Here is a 26632-nt window from a genome sequence, read left to right as displayed (position 1 = left end):
TAATTAAGACTTACAATTTTTTTAAAAATTGTAGATATCTTATTAACATTTAAACTTATGTATTAATATAATAAACTTAAGTATTAATATAAGCGCTTATTTAATTTTTGGCCATTTGAATAGAGCTCTTTTAAAGATTTCTAGTAATTTATATTTACCATCCGGAGGTATCACAATATACGTTGACATTGAACGAACAGACAGACAAACACAGAACAATTACAACACATTAACAGAAATATATAATTTACAGTTGACTCATAATTCTTACTTTCTTGGTATAGCTGCTTTTAAATCCTTTTTTATATAGCATATCATAGATTATACCCTTCAAGATTTCTTCTGGACTTCATGTTGCCTGTAATAAGCCAGGAGGGAATCTTTTACCTTCCTGCTCCACAGCAAAAGTGACCCTATCTATAAGGCGAGTATAGGTGTCCGGGTCCCAAAACTGACACGTGGTAAGCCACGGATTAAAAGGGAGAAGAAGGTCCCGATATACTTGAAGCTGTTTGAAAGAGATCTTACACCGGTGAGTGTCTAGGAGACCGGCGAGAGCCCGAACTTGTGGGGCTTGCTTAGCAGATAGGATGTTACCCATTGCTAATGGCCTTTTGGAGCCGATAAGAAAAGGGGCCCTTACCTTGAGAGCGCGGCGATGGGAGCCGAGGTGCGCGGTGAGACGAGGGGTCGGAGCCGGTGGGGCTCCGACGGTGGTCGCGGGCCAAGAGAAGGCCCTGACGAGGGGAGGGCGGGACGACGAGCAGTGGATCAAGGCAAAGGGGAGCAAGCACAGAGGGGAAGAGGCAGAGGTGAAGGCAGGGGTGGAGGTGCTCAGGCACGTGCTCCTGAGAGTTTTATTGGTGCCCTTAATCATAGCGGGTCGGTATAAGCCCCCGACATGGAAGGAGAAAGCCATCCAGCGATTCTCCCAGACCGCCGTGGATCATATGAGGTCACCAAGATTCAGGAGCAGCAATGCAGAGCGAAAAGATAGGGGTGAGAAGAGAGGAGGGCGTAGGGCTGTGGGAGGGTTACTTCAGACGTGCAAGCGCGCGCTCCCGAGAAATCCAAGGCTCCTCTTAATCATAGCGGGTCGGTATAAGCCCCCGACATGGAAGGAGAAAGCCATCCAGCGATTCTCCCAGACCGCCGTGGATCGTATGAGGTAGCCAAGGCTCAGGTAGCAGCAATGTTGCATGAGAGAAGTCCCAAGGTGAGAAGAGAGGAGGGTGTAGGGCTGTGGTAGGATTACTTCAGACGTGCAAGCGCGCGCTCCTGAGAAATCCAAGGCTCCTCTTAATCATAGTGGGTCGGTATAAGCCCCCGACATGGAAGGAGAAAGCCATCCAGCGATTCTCCCAGACCGCCGTGGATCATATGAGGTAGCCAAGGCTCAGGTAGCAGCAATGTTGCATGAGAGAAGTCCCAAGGTGAGAAGATAGGAGGGCGTAGGGCTGTGGTAGGATTACTTCAGACGTGCAAGCGCGCGCTCCCGAGAAATCCAAGGCTCCTCTTAATCATAGCGGGTCGGTATAAGCCCCCGACATGGAAGGAGAAAGCCATCCAGCGATTCTCCCAGACCGCCGTGGATCATATGAGGTAGCCAAGGCTCAGGTAGCAGCAATGTTGCACGAGAGAAGTCCCACGGTGAGAAGAGAGCGGGGGGGGGCACCAGGTTATGGAGTGAGGCTGTGGTGGAGTTGCCTTGCCCCACGTTGTGCTGTGGTGGGGTTGCCTTGCCCCACGTTGGGCGCCAACTGCGGCGGCTTGCTCGGTCGGTAGAGGTGGGGTCTGGCTGCGGACGAGGGGTCGGTCCAGCTCTGGACGAGGGGTCAGTCCCGCTTGGGACGAGGGGTCGGTCCCACTTGGGACGAGGGGTCGGTCCGGCAGCAGACGAGGGATCGGTCTCACAAGGGGTTGCGCGGTTCGGCTGACGGGGTCGCCCGGCGAAGCCGGCGACGAAGGGGTCACCCGGACAAGCAGGCGATGAACTGGGGACAAGGGAGGCCAGGCCCTTGTCGGGGGCTCTCAGGACTGGAGGGCGCACGGCAGAAGAACTACCGCGGAGACAAGGTAAACACGCAAGTCCACTTTATTGAGGGAGAGGCAACAGTTTTATAGGGGCTGGGGAAGGCTGATTGGTCGAAGCCACGCCCTGTTCTGATTGGTTGCCGGTGAAAGGTCAGTGGGCGGTACTGGATGGGGGAGGGGTGGTGGTTAGGTTCAGCCTGAGGGGTGACCGCAACAGAAACTTCTCCAAAGAAGAAATACAAATGGCTAAAAAGCATATGAAAATATGCTCCAAACCTCTCAGTATCAGGGAAATGCAAATCAAAACTACAATGACATAGCATCTTACTCCCATATTGGCAGCTATTAAAAAAACCCCAGAAGACTACAAATGCTGCAGAGGATGTGGAGGAATGGGAACACTCATCCACTGCTGGTGGGAATGCAGAAGGATCCTGCCATTCCAGAGGACAGTTTGGCGGTTTCTCAAAAACTGGCTATAGATTTGCCGTATGACCCAGCAATTCCACTGCTGGGTATATACCCAGTAGAACTGAAAACAAGAATGGAAACCGATATATGCACACCAATGTTCATAGCAGCATTGTTCACTATTGCCAAATGTTGGAATCAACCCACATGCCCATCAACAGGTGAATGGATAAATAAAATTTGGTATATACATACACTGGAATACTGCTCAGCTTTAAGAATGAATACACTATAAACACATATGATAACATGGATGAATCTTGGGAACCTTATGTTGAGTGAAGCAACCCCGGCCTAGAAGGACAAATACTACATGCTGCCTCTGATATAAAATAAGTAAACCAAGCTGCCTCAGAGAGCTAGAGACTGAGTGATAAACTTAAAGGAATTTGAGAGGTATAGGAAAGTTGCAAGCTGATACCTACATGGGTGGAATCTATGATAAGCGGGATATAAGTATTTGTATAGGGAAGGGAAAAAATGGGGCATACGAACTTTGGGTGGGTCTTTGTGGGATTGAGGGGGGTTAGTGATTAGAGGATGGGTAATATTGCCCAATAAATTGGGAAAAATGTGGGGGGAACATATGAACATAGGAGATTGTCAGGTATTTGGTTGAGAGTATAATGTTGAGAAAACTTTTTCAAAAATATATTAAGGAAGGTTACCTATTTAAGATGCTTTAAGGGGAGAATCTGACACAGGACACACTAGGGAGTGTGGAAGTGCTCATTTTGTGATAGTGGGTTATATCATTGGATGGAGACCCATACAATGAGTGTGAAAATATACCCACATCCTGGGGAGGATTGATGTTCTCAAATAGAGGGAATTGTATGTCTTGAGAGAAATGGTGACTCCCAATGGGTTAGGGCAGTCCAGCATGTCAAACCCTCAACATTTTTGCAAGTATCTCTGAACATGGCCCTTCAAGCAATAAAGATTGATTGTCACTGTGGACCCTGAGGGGAGGGGGAAAGACATATTGAATAGATGGAATCAATGTAACTGTGGAGGCAATGGGAGTGTTCCACAAGATCATGCATGGATAGATATAGGACATGTTAAGTTAGACCAAAAATATATAGGGGCTTATAGGCTAAAATGTAAATCATAATGTAATACATAAGATAACTAAAAATTTAGAAAATTGTATAGTCTACAATATAAACCACAATGTAAACCCAAGTGTTAACTTGTTTGAAAGCTATTGTCTCCATATCTGTACATCAGTTGCAGTAAATATAGTATGAACATGTAAAAATATTATTGCTGGGGAAGGGACAAAGTGTTTATATTGGATATGTGGGAGTACAGTATATTGTATATATGAATTACTGTGATCTAAAACTTTTGTGAAGACAAGCCTAATAATTAGGGGGAAAAAAGAAAAAGAAAGGGCATAGACACTGAGGAAAAGATGGAAGAATTTGCCTTGAAATTTGCATACAGGGCAAAAATTATTGCAGTGATGGAAGGCAAAAATAAAAAACAAAGCTTTTGCATTTTTTAGTTTTTTAATACCCCAATTTATTTCTACTTCAATTTTTCTAAGTTAGTATGTATTCTATATCTAACCTTTAAACTCATCACTATATTCCATTTTACTATTAATGAAACCTGGCAATATATTAGGCTTCATTTTCGAAGAAGTTTTGGATCTCAGAGAGGTTCAACAATAGCAGGGGTGAAATACTGGTGTGGGATGTTATTGACAGGGGACACATGGTTGGCAGGGAGTTGTCCAAGGCATATATCCAGGGTATATAAAAATGTTAGGATATTTTCATAGTGGTTACAGTTGAAAATGACATCTGAGGGAATGCTGAGTTCCTAGCCAGGGGAGCTCTATCACATTCCCTAATGGAACAACAACAATCCCCCAAGTAAAATGGCAAAGACCAAAAAAGAAGGATGGTCCAACAGTGAGCCATTGATACTAATGACTATGCTTGTGAGCCTGTGCACCTGAAATAAGAACTAGGCCTAGAGCTGCAGGGTGCCTAAGAGTTACCTCCTGAGAGCCTCTGTGCTGCTCAAGTGTGGCCAGTCTCGAGGCCAAACTCAGCATGTAAATTCATTGCCTTCCCCCCAGTGTGGGACATGACTCCCAGGGATGATCCTCCCTGGTGCCAAGGGATTACTACCAAGTAGCAGCTGATGATGTAACTAGAAAATAACCTTGAATAAAAAGGTCAACTCAGACCAGCAGAATATCTCAGCCTACGTATAATATAAGGAGTTAACAATGTTTTTTGACCTTGAATAAAAGGGGGAAATGGAAAGGAGAAATGAGTTTATATGACTATGAGTCTGCAAAAAAGTGTCAGGGCATTATCAGAGGGGTTACCCTTATGCACACCTCAGCAGAGTCCCAGAGACAGCTAAAGTAGATACAACCCAGGTACTGGTTCTTCTGAGGGCTACAGAGACCCACAGGTTCTGTGATCATGGCAGATAGAGTTCAGTGCCATGTCAATTGGCCCTACTTTGGAGTTTGTGTTCCTGTGTGATGGAGCTGGACTCAGATGTGATATTTGTCCACAAGCCTCTCCTGTTACTTTTACCAGACCTGTGGTGGTTGGTGCTGGGGTTTAGTGTATACTCAGGGGACCTGAATCTCTGGGCTGTCCGTATGATAGCCAGGCTCTGAGCCTCAACAGACTTGCAATTCCTATAGTCTGGTTTATTGGACTTACCCTGCTCAGCTAACATGGAGGTGAAGAATATCAACCACCACACCAGGGAGCCAAGAGTGCTTACAACTGCAAGCAGAATTGCATTCATCTTCCATGTGGAATCTAAGCCTCCTCTTGATATAGATGTTGAGTGTACTCAACCATTCCAGGGTCCACAGGATGGAGGAATAGAGTATGGATTAGAGTGGACTTACTGATATTCTATTCATGAACTATTATGATTAATAATTGAAGAAAATATAGCATTGATGTGGAGAAAGTGGCCATGGTAGCTGCTGATGACAGGGAGTGGGAAGAAGAGATATGATGTGGGGGCATTTTCAGGACTTGGAGTTTTCCTGGGTGGTACTGCAGGGACAGTTACTGGACATTGTATGTCCTCCCATGGCCCACTGGGTGGACTGGAGGAAAGTGTAAACTATAATGTGGACCATTGACCATATGGTGTAGCTGTGCTCAGTGATGTACTCACCAAGTGCAATGAATTTCCCATGATGATTGAGGAGGTTTTTGTTATGGGAGGAGTGGGGTGAGGGGATGGGGGATATATGGGGACCTCATATTTTTTGAATATAATATTAAAAAAATAAAGACAAAAATAGGCAACAACAATAAAAAATAGTAAAAAGATTAAATAAACATAAAAAATATTTTAAAAAAGAAAGAAAAAAGAAATGGGAACACATGAAGACTGGAAAAAATAAAGTTATTATTATTTTTAAAAAGGAATCAGTTTTCTAAGACAAACTCTTAACATACTAGTGTGCATGTCAAAATTTTTAGACATACCTTTTTTTTTCTTATTTGAGAGGCAACATGGTATAACGGTTAAGGCTATTGACCTTGGAGGCTCACTGATTTTAAATCCCAACACTGACATTGAACAAATCACTTCATCTTTCTATGCCTCTTTGTCCCAGAAAAGGAGGATAACAATAATGTCTACCTCAGGGGATTTTTTTATGTGGATTAAACCAATTGGTAATCCTTAATTAGTAAATCACTTAGAATAATTACTGACACTTAGAAAATGCCAAGGGAGTTTTGTTACATAAATAAATAAATAAATAAATAAGCTATTTGTTTATTTTAACATTTAGATTTTAGACTTGAACATTTATCCACACATAAAATGCAAACTCAAGTATTAACTATTATCATGTTTATTATCTGCGGACAGAACTCCCACAAAATGTCTTTAGAGAAAATGTAATTAATGTTTCATTTCCCTAGAAAAATGGCTTTAAGCTTTCGTGAATACATCAGCCTCCAATTTTGGAGCACAAATCACAGTTCTTTCAAGGATATTGGTTACTTTTTTTCATATTTGATATATTTTATTACTTTTATTAAAGTTAATATATATCCATAGATTGCACATATTTGATAAATATTTACATAGTGAAAAAAATTTTATGTAGTGAAAATATCATAACCCAAAATAAGGAACAGAATACCACTAGCACCCTAAAACCCCCTTTCAAATCCTTCAAGTTACTACTCTTACCCCACACTGTCAAGAGTAGCTTATTACACAGACTTATTATAGTATAGCTTAATTCGGCCTAATTTTGAATTCTATATAAATGAAAGATACAGTATGTACTCCCTTTGGACAAATAATGGGTTCTTTATCTAGTCACTGGTAGAGATGCACCCATGCCATTGCATGGAGGCTATTCATTTTTGTTGTCATAAAGTATCCAATTGTATGACTTGATCACAAATTATTTATCCACTCTACAGTTGGTGCATAGTTTTGGTAGTTTTCAACTAAAGGCTAATATGACTTAGTTCTGCATGGACATTCCAAACAGAAGCTATGAAAGTTTCTGGTAAGTACACACTTAGGAGCAGAAATGATGGGTCACATGATACATGTGTACATTTAGTTTAGGTAGATATTGCTACATAGTTTTCCAAAATGTTTGTGCCAACTTTTATTCTGACCAATAGTGTATGAGAATTTCTGGTGGTACATGTTTTCACCAACACTTAATGTTCTCCTTCTTCCTCTCTTTTTTTTTTAAAGATCTATTTATTTATTTAATTTCCCCCCTCCCCTGGTTGTCTGTTCTTGGTGTCTATTTGCTGCATCTTGTTTCTTTGTCCGCTTCTGTTGTCGTCAGCTGCACGGGAAGTGTGGGCGGCGCCATTCCTGGGCAGGCTGCACTTTCTTTTCACGCTGGGCAGCTTTCCTCACAGGCGCACTCCTTGCGCGTGGGGCTCCCCCACGCGGGGGACACCCTTGCGTGGCACGGCACTCCTTGCGCGCATCAGCGCTGCGCATGGCCAGCTCCACACGGGTCAAGGAGGCCCGCGGACCTCCCATATGGTAGACGGACGGGCTAACCACTGGGCCAAAGTCCGTTTCCCTCCTTCTTCCTCTCTATCTTTCCCTCCCTCTGCCAATCTTGTGGATTCATTGTGATATCATTGACTGATTTTAATTTGTATTTTCTTAGTTACTAATTAGGTTGGACACCATTTTATATATTAATTTTCCTTTGACTATCCGTTTAAATAAAGTCTCTATTCAAGTCTTTTTCCAACTTTATATAGGGGTCTCAGTATTTTTCTTACTGATTTGTAGAAGTTCTTTATGTATTCTGGATCTTAGACTTTTGTCAAACGTGTATTGTGGATATCATCTCCTACTACATGGATTGCCTTTTAATTTACTTACTGGATCTCTTTTGGTAAACAGTATTTCTTAATTAATGTAATATAATTTAGGATTTTTTTTGGATTTTTACCATTAACACACTTTATATCTTGTTTTAGACATTTTTGCCTACTTGAAGATCATTAAAATGCACTCCTATATTTTCCTTGAAATATTTTATCTTTCATATTTAGATCTGTAATACTTCTGGAATTTATTTTTGTATGGTCTGAGGTAGGGATTTTCCAAGAGATTTCCAACTGATCCAACACCATTTATTGAAAATATCCCTTCCCTACCACACTGCAGCACTACCTTTGTCATATATATATATATGTGATTTATATATATATGTGAGTTTTACAGTTTCTTAGCAATTTACTCTGATTTATATATATTTGTGAGTTTTATAGTTTCTTAGCAATTTACTCTGTTATGTTGGTCAGTTTGTCTATCGTTATGCCTAAACCATGCAATTTTAATCCTTATGCCTAAACCATGCAGTTTTAATTGCTGTCGCTTTTCAATACATTCTCAAAATAATGTAATTTGTATTATGTATTATCTGGACCTTTAAATCTCCAGGTTTTTTCTTCTTCATCAAGATTTTCCTGTCTGATTCTTGGCCTATTGCATTTCCATTAAAAAAAATCTTTATACTTAGCTTGTTAATCTACACACACAGACACTCACACACTCAATATTCTGAGAATTTAATTGGGATTTCATTAAAAGTATAGAAAAATTGGGGGAGAATTGACATTATAATACTAAACTTTAAATCCCTAAGCATGATATATCCTTCTACTTATTTAGATCTTATTTAATTTTTCTCAGTAATCCTTTATAATATCCAACATTAAAATCTTGCAATCCTTCATAAACTTTATTCCAAGACATTTGTTTTTTCTTGATATGTAAATTGTTTTTAAAATATTATTTCCTACTTCTTTGTTGCTTGTAAATAAAAATTCAATAGATTTTGCATATTGACACTATCCACTGATATTCCTGAGTCTATTTATTCATTATATAAATTCATCTATTAATTATTTTGGATTTTCTTAATGCATAATGATAACATCTGTGAGTGAGGTAAACATTATACCTTTCCTACCAATCCTTATACTTTTTATTTCTTTTTCTTTTCTTATTGTATTGACTAGGACCAGCAGTATGACATTCAATAGACTGGGCATCTTCGACCCCTTCCAAATTTCAGAGGAAAGTTTTTAATATTTTATCATTGATTATAAGGTTTACAGTAGGTTTTTGGTAGATATTCATTTTTTTTTTTAAAAGATTTATTTATTTATTTAATTTCCCCCCCTCCCCTGGTTGTCTGTTCTTGGTGTCTATTTGCTGCGTCTTCGTCAGCGGCACGGGAAGTGTGGGCGGCGCCATTCCTGGGCAGGCTGCTCTTTCTTTTCACGCTGGACGGCTCTCCTCACGGGCGCACTCCTTGTGCGTGGGGCTCCCCCACGCGGGGGACACCCTTGCGTGGCACGGCACTCCTTGCGCGCATCAGCACTGCGCATGGCCAGCTCCACATGGGTCAAGGAGGCCCGGGGTTTGAACCGCGGACCTCCCATATGGTAGACGGACGCCCTAACCACTGGGCCAAAATCCGTTTCCCGATATTCATTATTAAATCAAGGAAATTTCTATCTATTCTTAGTCTTCTATGATATTTTTTTAGAATAGTGTTGGATTTTGTCAAATGCTTTTTCTTCATCCATTGAGATGGCCATGTGATTTTTCTCCCTTTTTCCATTAGTCTAGTAAATTGCATAGATTGTTTATCAAATGTTAAACTATCCTTAAATATCTAGACTATACCCCATTTTAAAATGTTTCATCCTTTTAATATATGACTATAATTATTTGATAATATTTTATTATACTTTTATATAACAATATACGTGGAAGAGACTGGTTGGTAACTTTACTTTTTTGTGATAATGCCTTGGAGGACTCAAGATTATAATAGTGATAAAAATTTGGGAAATGTTTCCATTTTTTATATATTCTGGAAGAATTAGTGTAAGATTTCTGTTGTTTCATTTTATGATTGTTCACTGGTAAAGCCATGTGGTCCTAGGGTTTTCATGGTAGGAAGGTTTTGAACAATATACTCAATTTCTTCAATAGCTAAAATGTTACTAAGATTTTTAGAGCAACTTGTCCTTTTCATCTAAACTGTTAAATCTGCATGTCATCCTTTCACAGGGGCCATGCCAATCTTCTCTGATTCATTCCAATTTTTAAAAATTAAATTGTCTTTTTTAAAAGATACATAAATCACTAAAAATGTTACATTAAAAATATAAGAGGTTCCCACATACCCCACCCCCACACCCCCACTCCTCCCACACCAACAACCTCTTTGATCATTGTGGCACATTCATTTGCATTTGGTGAATATATTTTGAAGTACTACTGCACCACATGGATTATAGTTTACATTGTAGTTTATACTCTCCCCCAGTATATTCAGTGGGTTATTTTAGGATATATAATGTCTAACATCTGTCCCTGCAGTATCATTTAGGACAAATCCAAGTCCTGAAAATGTTCCTACATCTCATCTCTACTTCCCTCTCCCTGCAATCAGCAACTACCATTGCCACTTTCTCCAGATCAATGCTATGGTTTCTTCCACTACTAGTCACAATAGTACCATAGTAGAATCCCAGTAAGTTCACTCTAATCCATATTTTATTCCTCCATACCGAGGACCCTGGGTTGGCAATGTCTGCTCTACCTCTATATTGAGAAGGGCCTTAGATCCCATATGGTTGATGGATGTTATTCTCCTGCTTGGAGTTGTAGGTAGTTTTGGTTCCCTGGTGTGGTAGTTGACCATCTTCACCTCCCTGTTAGCCAAACTGTGCAAGTCGAACAAACCAGAGAGTAGGAGTTGCAAGTCTGCTGAGGCTCAGGGCCCAGGAGGCACATGGTCAGTCCAGAGATTCAAGTCTCCTGGGTATATGCCAACCCCAGTTCTCACTACAGGTTCTGTAAAAGTGATAAAAGAGGAATGTATAGAAAGTTCACATCTGAGTCCAACTCCATCACATTCAGGAACACAAATTCTCAGTAGGGACCACTGACAAGGCACTGAACTCCAGAGCCAACTGCCATGATCATAGAACCTGAGTGTCTCAGTAGCCCTCAGGAGCACCAGTACCTGGGATTACAAGAGTACTACATACCTTGTTCTCCATATAAAAGCAGTGCATAACTGTTCCTTTATACTTATTAATATTCTTTTATATTTTGCAGGGCCTTTTCCTAATAGATTTTTCTTATATCTATTTATAAAGTACTTATATATTAATCTCATCTTCTCTTACATCAGATAAGATAGACTTCTTTGTTTAAATCACCTCAGGTAAAGACAAGAGAAGCATGTTTGCAGATAGGTGGAAAAAGTATCTAGAAGAATATACACCAGTTACTAGTGTTGACCTCCAGGGAGTGAAAAATGAGATGAAGCATTTAAAGGATTTTCTCTCTTTACTTCAAAAGCTTTTTTAAAAATTTCTATCTCCTCCCCCCATCTGCTCTCTGTGTCCCTTCATTGTTTATTCTTCTGTGTCCACTCACATTCTTGTGAGTGGCACTGGGAATCTGTGTTCTCTCTTTTTGTTGTGTCATCTTGCTGCATCACCTCTTCATGTGTGTGTCACCACTCCTGGGCAGGCTGCCCTTTTTTTGTGCAGGGTGGCTCTACTTATGGGGAGCACTCCTTGTGCATGGGGCTCCCCTATGTGGGGGGCACCATGCATGGCATGGCAGTCATTGCATGCATCAGCACTGTGTGTGGGCCAGCTCACCACATGGGTCAGGAGGCCTGGGGTTTGAACCCTGGACCTCCCATGTGGTAGGTGGATGCTCTACAAGTTGAGCCAAATCCCCTTCTCACTTGAAAAGCTTTTGGTTGCCTAAATTATTACTCTGAATATCCTTTGCTCTGAGAATAAAAATATGAAATATTTTTAAAACATGGTCATTATAGAAAATGTCAGGAAAAAAAGTTAATTAAACAAGAAAAGAAAATGAATCATGATTTTTAAACCATATATATATATATATGTGTGTGTGTGTGTAAGTTTATCTTATTCAGTCTTGTATCCTTTTTGGCAAGGAACAGAGCCTAACAAATAATGAGGACTTAATAAATATCTAATGAGTGAATGACCATTATAACATATATTTGGATTACATTGTATATATAGTTTTACTTTTTCTTTCTAACTTAATATTATATTGCGAGCAAAAAATATTCTGAAAATATTTATTGATGTTATCATAGTTCATCATACAGAAGTAAAACTTTTAAATATTCCCTTATAATTGAGAAATTAAGTTACACTCTTTTATTTTATTTTGTTGCCATAATAATAATAATTGTTGAGCACCTACTATGTGTCAGGCATAATTCTAAGCACTTTATTCATTTAATTAAAACCCTTAAAACTTTACTACCTGTAAATAGCAGTATTGTCCCCACTTCATAATTGAGAAAATTGAGGCACAGAGAGGGACCCACTGTTCCTATGGGACAAAGACTGACATATGGGAGAATGATGTTTTAAACCTTCAACAGATGACTTGAAGGCAGTTCATGGTCATATGGGGCTTGGTGGGATTGTGGGGGAAAGGGTTGGTTGCTACACAAGTTCAGAAATAGTTGAATGGATTATACCCTGCTTCCCACTTTTCTTGGCTCTATAATTGGAATCTCAGCCCTTGAGCTTGGTTCACACTGAAATGTGACCGTGGCAGTGGATTGACCAAATCTGTGCCTTTTTCTCTTGAAGTAGGAGCTAAAACGTTGTGTATGCCATTGACCAGGAGGGCAGGAGAGTTCCCAATCCAGCTCTGTGGTGGGTGAATAATGAAGGGAATGAAGTGAAGTGGAGCTTTGGTGAGATGACAGATCTAACCTGCCTTGTAGCCAACATCTCACAGACCTGTGGCCTGCAACCTGGGGATGGTCTGGTCTTGCGTCTTCTCTGAGTGTCTGTGTGGTAGCTGGTGACTGTGGGCTGCATCCAAACAGGTCAGTGATTCAAGGGGACCCCAATGGAATTCAGAGCTGACCTCGAGCCCATTGGTCCTGGGACACTGTACCCTGCTCCAAGGATCTGGCCTCAGCTCCTGATGCTGGCACTACAGAGCAAGCCTCCTTGCCCTCCGAGAATTAACAGTCATTTGGCAAAGAACATACCTTATCTTCCCTCTTTCTTTTTTCTTCTCAGTCTTTCTCACACTCCCTCTCATTATCTCACTCTTTCTCCCTCAAATTCTCATGCTCATCAACTCTCAGTCTTATGCATTCTCTTTCTCTCTTTTACATTCTTTCTTTTGCACATTCTTAGATGTTTTCAGTTCTTAAAAGATTCATCAATTGTTAGCATTTTTGCCAGATTTGTGGCCATTCTCTCTGTCTCTGTCTGTGTGTGTATGTTTTTCTCTTCCTCTCCTCTCTTTCTCCCTCTCTTTGATAGGATCATTTGATAATCAGTTGCATTGTGTCACTTTACCCATAAACTCTGCAGCATGCATCTGCTAAGAGCAAAGCTATTTCCTTCAAATAATGGCAATACAATTATCATACAAAAAGACTAACATGATAATAATATATTCATCTATGTCAGAATTCCTCAACTGTCCTATTAATGGCATCTATATTTGCTATATTTTTTCTTTAAATCCAAAATCCAGTCAACTATCATGCACTGCATTTAGTTGTCATTCTCTTCAGTTTCCTTTAATCTAGAACAGACCCCTAGTCTTTTTTGCATGGCAGTGACATTTTTGAAGAGTCCAAAGCAGTTGTACAATGATCCTATGTTTATATTTATGAGACTTTCCTTATGATTACATTTGGGTTACAATGCTAGAGCACTGCAAGTGTATTGTCCTACTTTCTCAGTGCATCACATCATGGGGTGTAGGAAGTTAGTCTGTTTCATCATCAGTGATCTCATTTGATCACTTGAATAAGGTAGTATTGGCCATACTTCTCCTTTGTAAAGCCTCCTTTTGCCCATTGCAAGTAATAACTAATCTGAGTGTAATGTTTATGAAACTGTCCATACCGTATTCCACAACTGTCTTTCACCCAATAGTTTTAATATCCACTGAAGATTCCTGACTGAATTGAACACTATAATGGTGGTTTTAAACAGTGATTTTTCTATCTCTATCATCCTCTCCATATTAACTACTTAGAATTCTTCTTTAAAGAAGAGCTTGCTTTCTACTTTTTAAGTATCTATTAACCTGTCTCATCTGCCTGTCTATTGTCTACTGAATTTAGAATCAGTATGGGACTCATGGATTCTTTTTTGAATAACTTCTCTCATTCTACCATTCCGTCTTGCATGCTCACAACTCAAGCTCTCTGTTGCTCATATTCTCTATCTCTTTATCTCTGTCTCTCTCACACTCATATTCTCTCACACTTAAAATAGTTTATTAATTTGGCAAGATCATGCCAAATAAAAAATTAGTAGCAAAGGAAGAGGGAGGATGGGGGAAAGAACCATGTCTTCTGTAGAACTAAGAGACAGCCCATGGGCTAACCAAGACTTGAGTTGAGCCCTTTGGGATAATGAGAATTTAGAAGGAACAGTAACAAAGGAAAGCATTCCAACCACAGTCCCAGCACATAGAAAGGCCTAGAGTCAGGGAGAACATCTATGAAGGATTGCCCTTTTGAAATAAAAAGTGGGAATTGTGGGAGAGAAAGATGGAGAGTGGGCAGTGACTGAATATTGGAATGGGGAGTTTTGTGTTTTCCTGGAGAGAGGACACATGTGTTAATGCAGGGAAGAAGTGTGGAGGGAAAAAAATCAGTTCTTCATAGAAATCAACCAGACAATAATACAGAAGGTGGGATGGCAGGAAAATTCAGGACAGGGCATCAAGTTGAGAGGCTAGAGTCCAATGGGGCATCTGAAGATCTAATCTAATTGTTGGCAGTAGAAATAGAGGGAAAGTTCAAACGTTAATGTGGTTACTACTTAACTCCTAATGAGGAATGAAGAGAGGAGAGGAGATTCAAGATGGCACCAAGGGACTGAAGAGAGGAAAGTGAGAAGAGGAATTCCAAGGGCAGAGAGGCAGCTAGTCCTGATGTGGGGTGTACTGCCCTACTCATAGCTATATTCTCAGGCCTGCTGAAGGTTGTGTAAAGTAGGAGCCACCTGTCTGTCTTCTGTTGGGATACATCTCTAGTAGAAAAGGTTATGACAGAGCTTTCCAACTTTAAGGTGCATCAGAATCATTTAGGGATCTGGTTCAAATGAAGATTTCACTTCAGCAGGTTTGGAATGAGGTCTGGGATTCCGCATTTCTAACAAGCTCCTAGGTGATGCTGGTGCTGTTGGTTCATAAAGAACATTTTGCAGTGCAAGCACTTACAAGATTTCTGTGCAGTCACTCCAGGGTTCAAACCCAAAGCTATGGAAGATAACCAGGAAATGAACAATTCCTTTCTCATCCTCAGGGATCATCTTCATGCTAGGGACCACCCAGATGAGGGCCAGGGACATTCTCTACCAACTCCTAGCATCTAAGGCCAAAGGTGTTCTGACCTATAGACACCCTGGCCCCAGAGGTGGACTCTGTGGCTTCTGAATGTCCTGCTCTAAAAGTCAAGCTCCTGGTATCTGACCACAGGCATAAAGGGGGGCAGAATTTTCCATCACTGATTAAGTGAATTTCTGGCCTGTTGATTGTGCTCTCTGCAGAATGGTGGATGAAAGCCATCTGATTTCAATGGCTGGGAAGCCAGAGGTGAGTGGTGAGATGGTCATCAGGCTGGAGGTCAAAAATTATCTCTTCCCAGCTGTCACTGACTTGCTGTGTGGCCCTTGGCTAGTTCCTTCCCCTCTCTTGGTCTCAGTTGCTTTATCTGTAAAATAAGAAGTTGAACTTCTATGTTCCTCTTATTAAAATGTACACACTCCTGGGCTGTGCTAAGGTTGTTATGTTACATCTTTTTGTAGGTGGATACTCTAAACATTAATTTTATAGAAGAAAATAAATATATTAAGAAGTTGAGTGGGGACAGGGGAGGAGGAGGGAGAGGGTGTCTCACGCAGCTCCAGGCGGGGCGGCCCCTGTGGCTGAGGGACGCTGCCAGACCTTGGCGGGACGGGGATTTAACCGGGCCCAGGGCACAGTGAGGAGGTGGAGACGTCGCCGGAGTTTTTTAAGCACCAGGGGAAATGCGGGAGGGGGAGGCAAGATGGCGGCTGAGTGAACTTCCCGGTTACTAGCTCCTGAGGGGAATCGGCTGGGAGGCGTCGGAGACTCTTTGGGACCAGCTGTTTCGGGATTTTTCCTGGTCCGGAGGTGTCTGGACATCGATTTGGAGGGAAGGTAACAGAGAGGATCCATCTGTGAAATATACACGGAGATCCCAGCTACGTGTGGAGGACTCCCTCCTTGGGTAGGCGGAGCCGAGGCAGCTAGCACCGCACAGAGCCCCGGCGGGCGGCGGCCAGGGTAGCCTAGCTGGGCCGAGGTGGGCAGCGGGCGGGGGATACGAGCCACGCCACGGCGGGAGGCGGGCGGGAGAGCCGAGCTGCGCTGCGCCGCGCCGGGCGGCGGGCGGGAAAGCCGAGCCCGGCCGAGCCCAGCCGAGCCGCGGCGGGCGGCGGGCGGGGGACCGGAGCCCAGCTGAGCCCAGCTGAGCTTGGCGGCGGGGTGTCTGTTCTTTGGGTTTTTTTTTTTTTATTTGTTGTTGTTGTTGTTCTTCTTCTTGTTCTTTTTTTTTTTTTTCAATCCTCTCTTTCTTGTCCCCAATATTCTTCTTATACTATTTTACCTTAACAATACAATAGGTCCTACAGGAAATACCTCACATTTGCTGGGTTTCCTCACCCTCCACTGCCTCATTTCTCTGTGAATAGATTTAGCCTGTCTACACTATCCCCTTTCCCCTACAACTTGATATCCTCCACCATCTGCTATCTCTCCTATATTGCATCTCCCTCTCTTTGATCCACAAAGTGTCTAACTCTTAATTTCTAATACCTTTGTTTAGTTTTCCATCTGGTATTCGTCCCTGAAACTATTACCTTTCTTTTCTCTTTCCCTCTCTCACAAAAACAATAGCCTCTTAGTACGTACCACATTCCTCCCATATTCAGTCATCTACCTCATTATAGATACTTTCCTACTACTATAACTCTACACAATTTACATGATCTAACCTCCATCCTCCCAGAACTCATATTGTTGCTTTGTAAACATATATCACCAATACTACTTCACACTTTTTCCTTCCTTACACAATTGACTTTCCCCAGCACTAATACTTTCCTTTAAAGTGAGCTTAACTAGCAATAAGAAATTGGAATAAGAAGAACAAAGTGACAAAGAAAAGATATAACACTTACGCAAAAACAACAGCTAATTAATCTCCAAGACTAGACAAAGAAGCTAAGGAACTGATTAAACCCGTCAAGAAAAAATGTTGACAAGACAGCAACAAAAATCTACAAACCAAACCAGTAATCAGAAAAACATGGCTGAATCCAATCAACAAACTGAAAATCAGGAAGTGGGACAGGACTTCGCACAAGCAATGAAAGATCTCAGAACATTTATCACCGACAAATTTGATGAAGTAATGAAAGAGGTTAACAGCGTGAAGACAACACTTGGAGGGGAAATTGCAGACATGCGCAAAAAAATAACAGATATGATGGAAATGAACACCACAATTCAAGAAATCAAAAATACACTTGTAGCAAATATCAGCAGACTAGAAGAGGCAGAGCAGAGAATTAGTGATGTGGAAGACAGTGCATTGGAAATCAAACAGATAGTAGAAGTGGTCAATAAAAAGGTAGAAAAAATCCAGATAGGACTTAGGGACCTGAATGATAACGCAAAACGCTCAAACATACGTATTATAGGCATTCCAGAAGGAGAAGAGAAGGGAAAGGGGTCAGAAGGAGTGTTGCAGGAAATAATGAATGAAAACTTCCCAAATCTACTGAAAGAGACAGATGTACATATCCAAGAAGCACAGCGCACTCCACTTGTCATAAACCCCAACAGGCCCACCCCAAGACATATACTTGTCAAATTATCCAATGCTCAAGACAAAGAAAAAATTCTAAAAGCAGCAAGAGAAAAGAAAACCATCACATACAAGGGAAACTCCATAAATTAAGTGCTGATTTCTCATCTGAAACGATGGAGGCAAGAAGGCAGTGGTATGATATAGTCAAGGTACTAAAGGAAAAAAATTTCCAACCAAGAATACTCTATCCAGCTAAACTAGCATTCAAAAATGATGGAGAGTTCAAAATATTCACAGATAAACAGAAACTCAAAGAGTATATCAACAAGAAACCTCCCCTTCAAGAAATTCTTAAGGGAATTCTGCAGGAAGAAAGGAAAAAACAGGACAGTCAGAGATGGAGGAGAGTGTAAAAGCAACAAGAAAGACAAAAATAGAAGGGGAAAATAAAATAATACAAACAAAATATAACAAACACAAATCCAACCAAAATATGGCTACCATAAATAACTCTCTAAACGTAATAACACTGAATGTCAACGGATTAAACTCACCTATCAAAAGATTCAGACTGGGACACTGGATAAGGAAATACGACCCATCTATATGCTGCCTACAAGAGACACATCTTAGACCCAGAGACTCATGGAGGTTGAAAGTGAATGGCTGGAAAACAATCATACAAGCAAACAACAACCAAAAAAAGGCAGGAGTAGCTATATTAATATCAGACAAAATAGACTTTAAATGCGAAACAATTGTGAGAGACAAAGAAGGATACTATATTTTAGTGAAAGGGACAATCTGTCAAGAAGATCGAACAATCATAAATATTTATGCTCCTAACAAGGGTGCCTCTAAATATGTGAGGCAAACGCTGGAAAAACTAAGTGAAAGAATAGATGCATCTACAATTATAGTGGGGGATTTTAATACACCACTATCAACTCTGGACAGAACATCTCAAAAGAGAATCACTAAAGAAACAAAACATTTGAACAGTATATTAGAAGAGCTGGATCTAATAGACATATATAGATCATTACACCCAAACACAGCAGGATATACATTTTTCTCAAGCGCACATGGAACATTCTCCAAGATTGACCATATGCTAGGCCATAAAGAAAGGCTTAATGAATTCAGAAAGATCGAAATCATACAAAACAATATCTCTGACCACAGTGGAGTCAAGCTGGAAATTTGCAAGGGACAGAGACCCAGACTTCACACGACAATTTGGAAATTAAACAGCACACTCTTAGAAAAACAGTGGGTCAAAGAGGAAATCTCAAAAGAAATCAATGACTACCTTGAAACAAATGATAATGATAACACAACATACCAAAATTTATGGGATGCAGCAAAAGTGGTACTGAGAGGGAAATTTATAGCCATAAATTCATGTATCAAAAAAGAAGAAAGAGCAGAAATTGAAGAATTAACTGCACATTTGAAGGAATTAGAAAAACAACAACAAAGTAACCCAACAGGAAGAAGAAGGAAGGAAATAACAAAGATAAGAGCAGAACTAAATGAAATAGAAAATAAGAAAGCACTTGAAAAAATAAACAAGACCAAGAGCTGGTTTTTTGAGAAGATCAACAAAATTGACAAACCTTTAGCGAGACTAACAAAGAAAAAAAGAGAAAAGATGCAAATACACAAAATAAGAAATGAGAAAGGTGATATTACCACTGACCCCACAGAAATAAAGACTATCATAAGAGGATACTTTGAAAAACTATATTCCAACAAAAATGACAATTTAGAGGAAATGGACAAATTCCTAGAAATACATAAGCAGCCCATACTGACGAAAGAAGAAATTGATGATCTTAACAAACCAATCACAAGCAAAGAGATAGAATCAGTCATTAAAAATCTCCCAACTAAGAAGAGCCCAGGGCCAGACGGCTTCACAGGTGAATTCTACAAAACGTTCCGGAAAGAACTAACACCAATCCTGTTGAAATTATTCCAAAAAATCGAAACAGAAGGAACACTGCCTAATTCCTTCTATGATGCCAACATTACCCTAGTACCAAAGCCAAACAAAGACACCACAAGAAAGGAAAATTACAGACCAATTTCTCTAATGAACCTAGATGCAAAAATACTTAACAAAATACTTGCTAATCGTATTCAACAACACATTAAACGAATTATACACCATGACCAAGTGGGATTTATTCCAGGTATGCAAGGATGGTTCAACATAAGAAAATCAATCAATGTAATACACCATATAAACAGATTGAGAGAAGAAAACCACATGATTATATCTATAGATGCAGAAAAGGCATTTGACAAAATACAGCACCCCTTCCTGATAAAAACACTCCAAAAGATCGGAATACAAGGAAACTTCTTGAACATGATAAAGAGTATATATGAAAAACCTAAAGCCAACATTGTTTACAATGGCAAAATCCTGAAATCCTTCCCTCTAAAATCAGGAACAAGACAAGGATGCCCATTGTCTCCACTCCTATTTAACATTGTCTTGGAAGTACTTGCTCGAGCACTGAGGCAAGAACCAGATATAAAAGGCATTCAAATTGGAAGGGAAGAAGTCAAAATTTCATTATTTGCAGATGACATGATCCTATATATAGAAAACCCTGAGAGATCTACAACAAAGCTCCTAGAACTCATAAATGAGCTTAGCAAAGTCGCAGGTTATAAGATCAATGAGCAAAAAGCAGTAGCATTTCTATACACCAATAATAAGCAAGATCAGGAGGAAATCAAGAAACAAATACCATTCACAATAGTAAATAAAAAAATCAAATACTTAGGAATAAACTTAACTAAAGAGGTAAAAAACTTATACATCGAGAACTATACAAGATTGTTCAAGGAAATCAAAGAAGACCTAAATAAATGGAAGAATATTCCCTGTTCATGGATAGGAAGACTGAATATTATTAAGATGTCTATCCTACCAAAACTGATCTACACATTCAATGCAATCCCAATAAAAATCAACACAGCCTTCTTTAAGCAACTAGAAAAACTAACTATGGAATTTATTTGGAATAAAAAGAGGCCCCGAATAGCCAAAGACATATTGAAAAAGAAAAACGAAATAGGAGGAATCACACTTCCTGACTTCAAAACATACTACAAAGCTACAGTAGTGAAAACAGCATGGTACTGGCATAACGAGAGACACACAGACCAATGGAATCGAATTGAAAGTTCAGATATAGAACCTCATGTATATAGCCGTATAATATTCGATAAAGCCACCAAACCCTCTCAACTGGGAGAGAATGGCCTATTCAACAAATGGTGCCTGGAGAACTGGATAGCCATATGTAGAAGAATGAAAGAGGATTACCATCTCACACCTTATACAAAGATCAACTCAAGATGGATCAAAGACCTAAATATAAGAGCCAAGACCATAAAGACCTTAGAAAGCAGTGTAGGGAAACATCTACAGGACCTTGTAATAGGAAATGGCTTCATGAATATCACACCAAAAGCACGAGCAGCAAAAGAACAAATAGATAAATGGGACTACCTCAAAATTAAAGCCTTCTGCACCTCAAAGGAGTTTGTCAAGAAAGTAAAAAGGGAACCCACACAATGGGAGAAAATATTTGGCAACCATATATCTGATAAGAGACTTATAACTTGCATATATAAAGAACTCATATATCTCGAAAACAAAAAGATAAACAACCCATTTAAAAAATGGGAAAAAGATTTAAACAGACACTTCTCCAAAGAAGAAATACAAATGGCTAAAAAGCACATGAAAAAATGCTCCAAATCCCTAGCTATCAGGGAAATGCAAATCAAAACTACAATGAGATACCATCTTACTCCCATAAGATTGGCAGCCATGAAAAAAACAGTAGAATACAAATGCTGGAGAGGATGTGAAGAAAGGGGAACACTCATCCATTGCTGGTGGGAATGCAGAAGGATCCAACCATTCTAGAGGACAGTTTGGCAGTTTCTCAAAAAATTATCCATAGATTTGCCATATGACCCAGCAATTCCACTGCTGGGTATATACCCATCAGATCTGAAAACAAGGACACAAACCGATATATGTACACCAATGTTCATAGCAGCATTGTTCACCATCGCCAAAAGTTGGAATCAATCCAAAAGTCCATCAACAGATGAGTGGATCAATAAAATGTGGTATATACACACAATGGAATACTACTCAGCTGTAAGAACCAATACACTACAATCGCACGTGATAACATGGATGAACCTTGAGAATCTTATGTTGAGTGAAGCAACCCAGGCATTGAAGGACAAATACTATATGACCTCAATGATATGAAATAAGTTAACTGCCTCAGAGAGCTAGAGTCTGGAAAAGTGGCTTACTGGAAATCGGGGGGTGGAGGAAGGATGTGAGTTAATGTCTGTAGGGGTGGAATCTGTGATGAGCTGGGGGTAAGTATGAGCACAAAGAAGGGACAAAATGGGGGCAAGGGGTTACCTTCGGGTGGGGTTTTCTGGGTTTGAGTGGGGCTGGGGATGTGAAGAGGGGTAATATGGTCCAAGAAATAGGTGGGAGGGAGGGGCAACATACAAACATGGGAGAGTGCCAGAAGTTCGTTGAGAACTAAATGTTGAGTAAAACGTATCAAAGTATAAGTAGGAGGGTTACCTGGTTAGGACGCTCAGGGGGTATGGTCTGATGTGGGACGGACTCCGGAGGGAATAGCTGAAGGCTCATTTTGCCAAGGTGGGTTCTACCATTGGGTGGGGTGGACCCATATCCTGGGGAAGACTAATGCCGTCGAATAGAGAGAACTGTATCCCTCGTGAGAAAGGACGGCTCCCAGGGCATTAGATTGGCAGGCTTTGTGGGCCCTAAGGGGAGGGGAAAATGGACGTGCAATGGATGGAACAAAGGTAAATAAGGGGGCAAAAGAGGAGTTATATGAGAGTACACGAGGATGAATATAAAACAGCTAATATTACACCAAAAACATATAGGGGACGACAGACTAATAATGAAAACCATAAGACAAAACATAGGATAACTAAAAAATTTAGAAAACTGTACAACCTAAAGTATGGACCACATAGTAAGCAAAAATGTTACCTTGTTTGAAAACTATAGTTTCGGAATCTGTACATCAGTTTCAGGAAATATGATATGAATAAGTTAAAAGATTATTGCTGTGGAAGGCAAAAGGTTTTATGGTGGATCTGGGGAAATACTGTATATTGTATATATGAATTTTGGTGATCTAAGACTCTTCTGAAGCTGACATTATGTTGGGATTCACTTTACGGGAAGTTTTGGATCACAGAATGGTTCAACAATGGCAGTGGAGGAATACTGATATGGGATATTATTGACAGGATATATATGGTTGACAGGGAGTTATACAGGGCATATGCCCAGGGTATATGGTAATGTCTATATATACTCATAGTGGAAACAATTAAAAACAACAGCTGGGGGGGGGTACTGGGCTCCTGGCCGGGGGGTCACTATTGTGGGCCCTGGGAGAGCAGCGGCAATCCTCCAGGTGCAACGGCAAGAACCAGGAAGGAAGGAGGGCCCAACAGTGGGCTCTTGATACTAATGGCTATACTTTTGAGCCTTTGCACCTGCAATAAGAACAAGGCCTAGAGTAGCATTGTGCCTGGGGGTTTCCTCCTGACAGCTTTCATGTTACTCAAATGTGGCCACTCTCACAGCCAAACTCAGCGTGTAGATGTGATGCATTCCCCCCAGCGTGGGACACGACACCCGGGGATGAGCCTCCCTGGCACCAAGGGATCACTACCACATACCAGCTGAAGAAGCAACTAGAAAATGACCTTGAATTAAAGATTCAATGCGGAACAGCAGAATATACCTGTCTACATATAATAACATGACTTCGGGAAGCAGTTTGACCTAATGTAAGGGGGAAATGGAAAGGAGAAATGAGTTTATATGGCTATGAGTCTGTAAAAAAGAGTCTGGAGGTTGTCAGAAGGATTGCCCTTATGCACACCTGAGCAGAGTCTCAGAGACAGATAAAGTAGATACAACCCCAGGTATTGGTCCTTTTGAGGGCTAAAGAGACCCACAGGTTCTATGGTCATGGCAGATGGGGTTCACTGCCATGTCAGTTGGCCCTTCTTTGGAGCTGGTGTTTCTGCATGATGGAGCTGGACTCAGATGTGATCTCTTTTCACAAGCCTTTTATGCTACTTTACTGGAATTGTGTTTGGTGCTGGGGTGTAAGATATATCTAGGGGATTTGAATCTCTGGACTGACAATATGATAGCCAGGCCCTGACCTCAGCAGACTTCAGCTCCTACACTTTGATTTATTGGACTTACCCCACTCAGCTAACATGGAGTTGAAGAAGGTCAAACACCACACCATGGAGCCTAGAGTGTCTACAACTGAAAGCAGGAGGAGTGCATCCAGTATCCATGTGGAATCTAAGCCCCCACTTGACATAGATGTGCAATGGACACAACCAATCCAATGTCCACAGAGAAAATGTGGAGTGGGTGTGGGAAGTGTAGCCATGGTGGCTGCTGGGTTTGGGGAATGGGAGGAAGAGATGAGATGTGGAGGCGTTTTCGGGACGTGGAGTTGTCCTGGGTGGTGCTTCATGGACAATTACGGGACATTGTAGATCCCCCCAGGGCCCACTGGATGGAACGTGAGAGAGTCTGGGCTATGATGTGGACCATTGACTATGGGGTGCAGTGATGCTCAGAGATGAACTTACCAGGTGCAATGGATGTATCACGATGATGGGAGAGAGTGTTGCTGTGGGGGGAGTGGGGGGCGGGGGCGGTGGGGTTGAATGGGACCTCATATATTTTTTTAATGTAATTAAAAAAATAATAATAAATAAATATTAAAAAAAAAAAGAAGTTGAGTGAAAGATTCAAATGAATTTTTAAGATGAAACTTGAGACTTCAAGAAAAACTGAGGCCACAGCTTGCAGGCAGCTTTGGTGCATCTTGAAACCTCCAGGGGCAGAGTGGCAAATATTTATTCTTCTCTGCCTTTGGGCATAGGGACAAAGTTAGGGAAATATTAGAGAAAGAAAAGGCCCTTTCCACCTCCAAAACTCGAATTATGTAAATGTTCCAGCAGTTTTCACATTACACATGTAAATCATAATGGGCTTGTTTTTTTTTCATTTTTTTGGCTTTATTTTTTTAATATTACATTAAAAAAGTATGAGGTCCCCATATACCCTCCACCCCCTCACCCCACTCCTCTCCCCATAACAACAATCTCCTCCATCATCATGAGACATTCATTGCATTTGGTGAATACATCTCTGAGCACCGCTGCACCTCATGGTCAGTGGCCCACATCATAGGCCACACTCTCCCACATTCCACCCAGTGGGGCTTGTTTCCTTGAAGTAACACCTGTTTTTAAAACTCTTTGCGTCAATCCCAAAAGCAAATGTTTTAGCAAAGTCACATCTTATGCTAGAGTCTAAAGTCAGAGATGAAATGAAAACAGTTAAAATCAAGAATGTTCTTGAAAAATGTCTTAAATCTCCCAGAGTACACATGGTATACTTTCTCCGGAAGACCAATAGACACAGCATTGGGATTGCTTGTAATTTCTTTGGTTGAACACCATATAAAGTAGCTTACATTTAGAACCATCCCAAGTGGTCTTGTTGAAGACAAGACAGCTCTTACCATCTGACACACAGCTCTGGTTATCTATAAAGAGATGAACAGCCCCCACCATAGCCTGTATGAGTCTTAGTCTAGGAGAAGCTCCTAAAAATCAAGGCAGACTGCCCTCCATCTCAAGCTCACACCAGGACAGAAACATATCATATGGAATGATGTATATATGCATGTCTTATATAATATATAATAAGAAATATATAAGATATATATTATCCACTTTTTCTCTCCCTCACTCTTTGCCCATCTTCCATTGTAAGGGTAAGGCCACATTAGGAAAATAGGAATAGAACTACATTAGGAAATAGGAATTGCAAGTGCTTTCAGATAAATAAATAACTTAGGGCTTAGGGCTGCTCCCAAGAAGAGTACCAATAAATAACATGGGGCTGCTTACAAAAAAGGGCTTTTAAAAAAGTAAAGAATAGATACGCTACCTTCAGCTAACTGCAGTGTTCCACTTCTGTGCCTGCTTGCTTGCTCGCTTACTAGTAAACCCCCCCTCCTGAAAGGCTATAAAAACACCTCTTCCCTTAGACTCAGGATTGCTCTCTCCTCTGCGTAGGATGAAGCAGTCGCCATGCAGCTAATAAAGCTCTCAATTGGAACTTTATTAAAAGTCTGAGTCTGGTGAATATCACTGATCTATAACACCATTGCCAAGATTACCATTAAATTCCTGTAAAATTAGTGTATCAAACAAGCTTAGCAGTGTGGTTAAATGCATATAGTGTGGGTCAGACTGCCTGGGTTTGAATCCTGGCTCTGCCAATTGCTAGCTGTGTTTTTAGGCAAGTTTTCAAACCTCTGTGAGCCTCTGCTTTTTCATCTGCAAAATCTGAACCATAAGCGTAGGATCCACCTCAGTGCATTGACTGGAACACAGTAAGAGGCACGGAAGTGTTTGTTAAATCAAACAACACCCCTGTGTTTCCCCATTTTTGAAATGAAGAAATGGTTACCAACTTGTCAAAATCACCTATAAGGTCATTATGATGCCGAAGACCAGAAGAGCCAGTTTTGCCTCTAGTAGTGCAAATTTCAAGTT

General features: G+C 40.7%; 2 pseudogenes; one reads left to right on the top strand and one right to left on the bottom strand.

The window, feature by feature from the left end:
- LOC131278862 (acyl-coenzyme A synthetase ACSM1, mitochondrial-like) overlaps window positions 1-26632 on the top strand; it is a 136903-nt pseudogene that overhangs the window by 32811 nt on the left and 77460 nt on the right.
- LOC111761422 (U6 spliceosomal RNA) lies at window positions 10065-10157 on the bottom strand (annotated as a pseudogene).

The sequence above is a fragment of the Dasypus novemcinctus genome, chromosome 6, assembly GCF_030445035.2.
Source record: "Dasypus novemcinctus isolate mDasNov1 chromosome 6, mDasNov1.1.hap2, whole genome shotgun sequence".
NCBI lineage: Eukaryota > Metazoa > Chordata > Mammalia > Cingulata > Dasypodidae > Dasypus > Dasypus novemcinctus.
The sequence above is the reverse complement of the archived record's forward strand: the minus strand, read 5'-3'. Positions and strand labels throughout refer to the sequence as shown.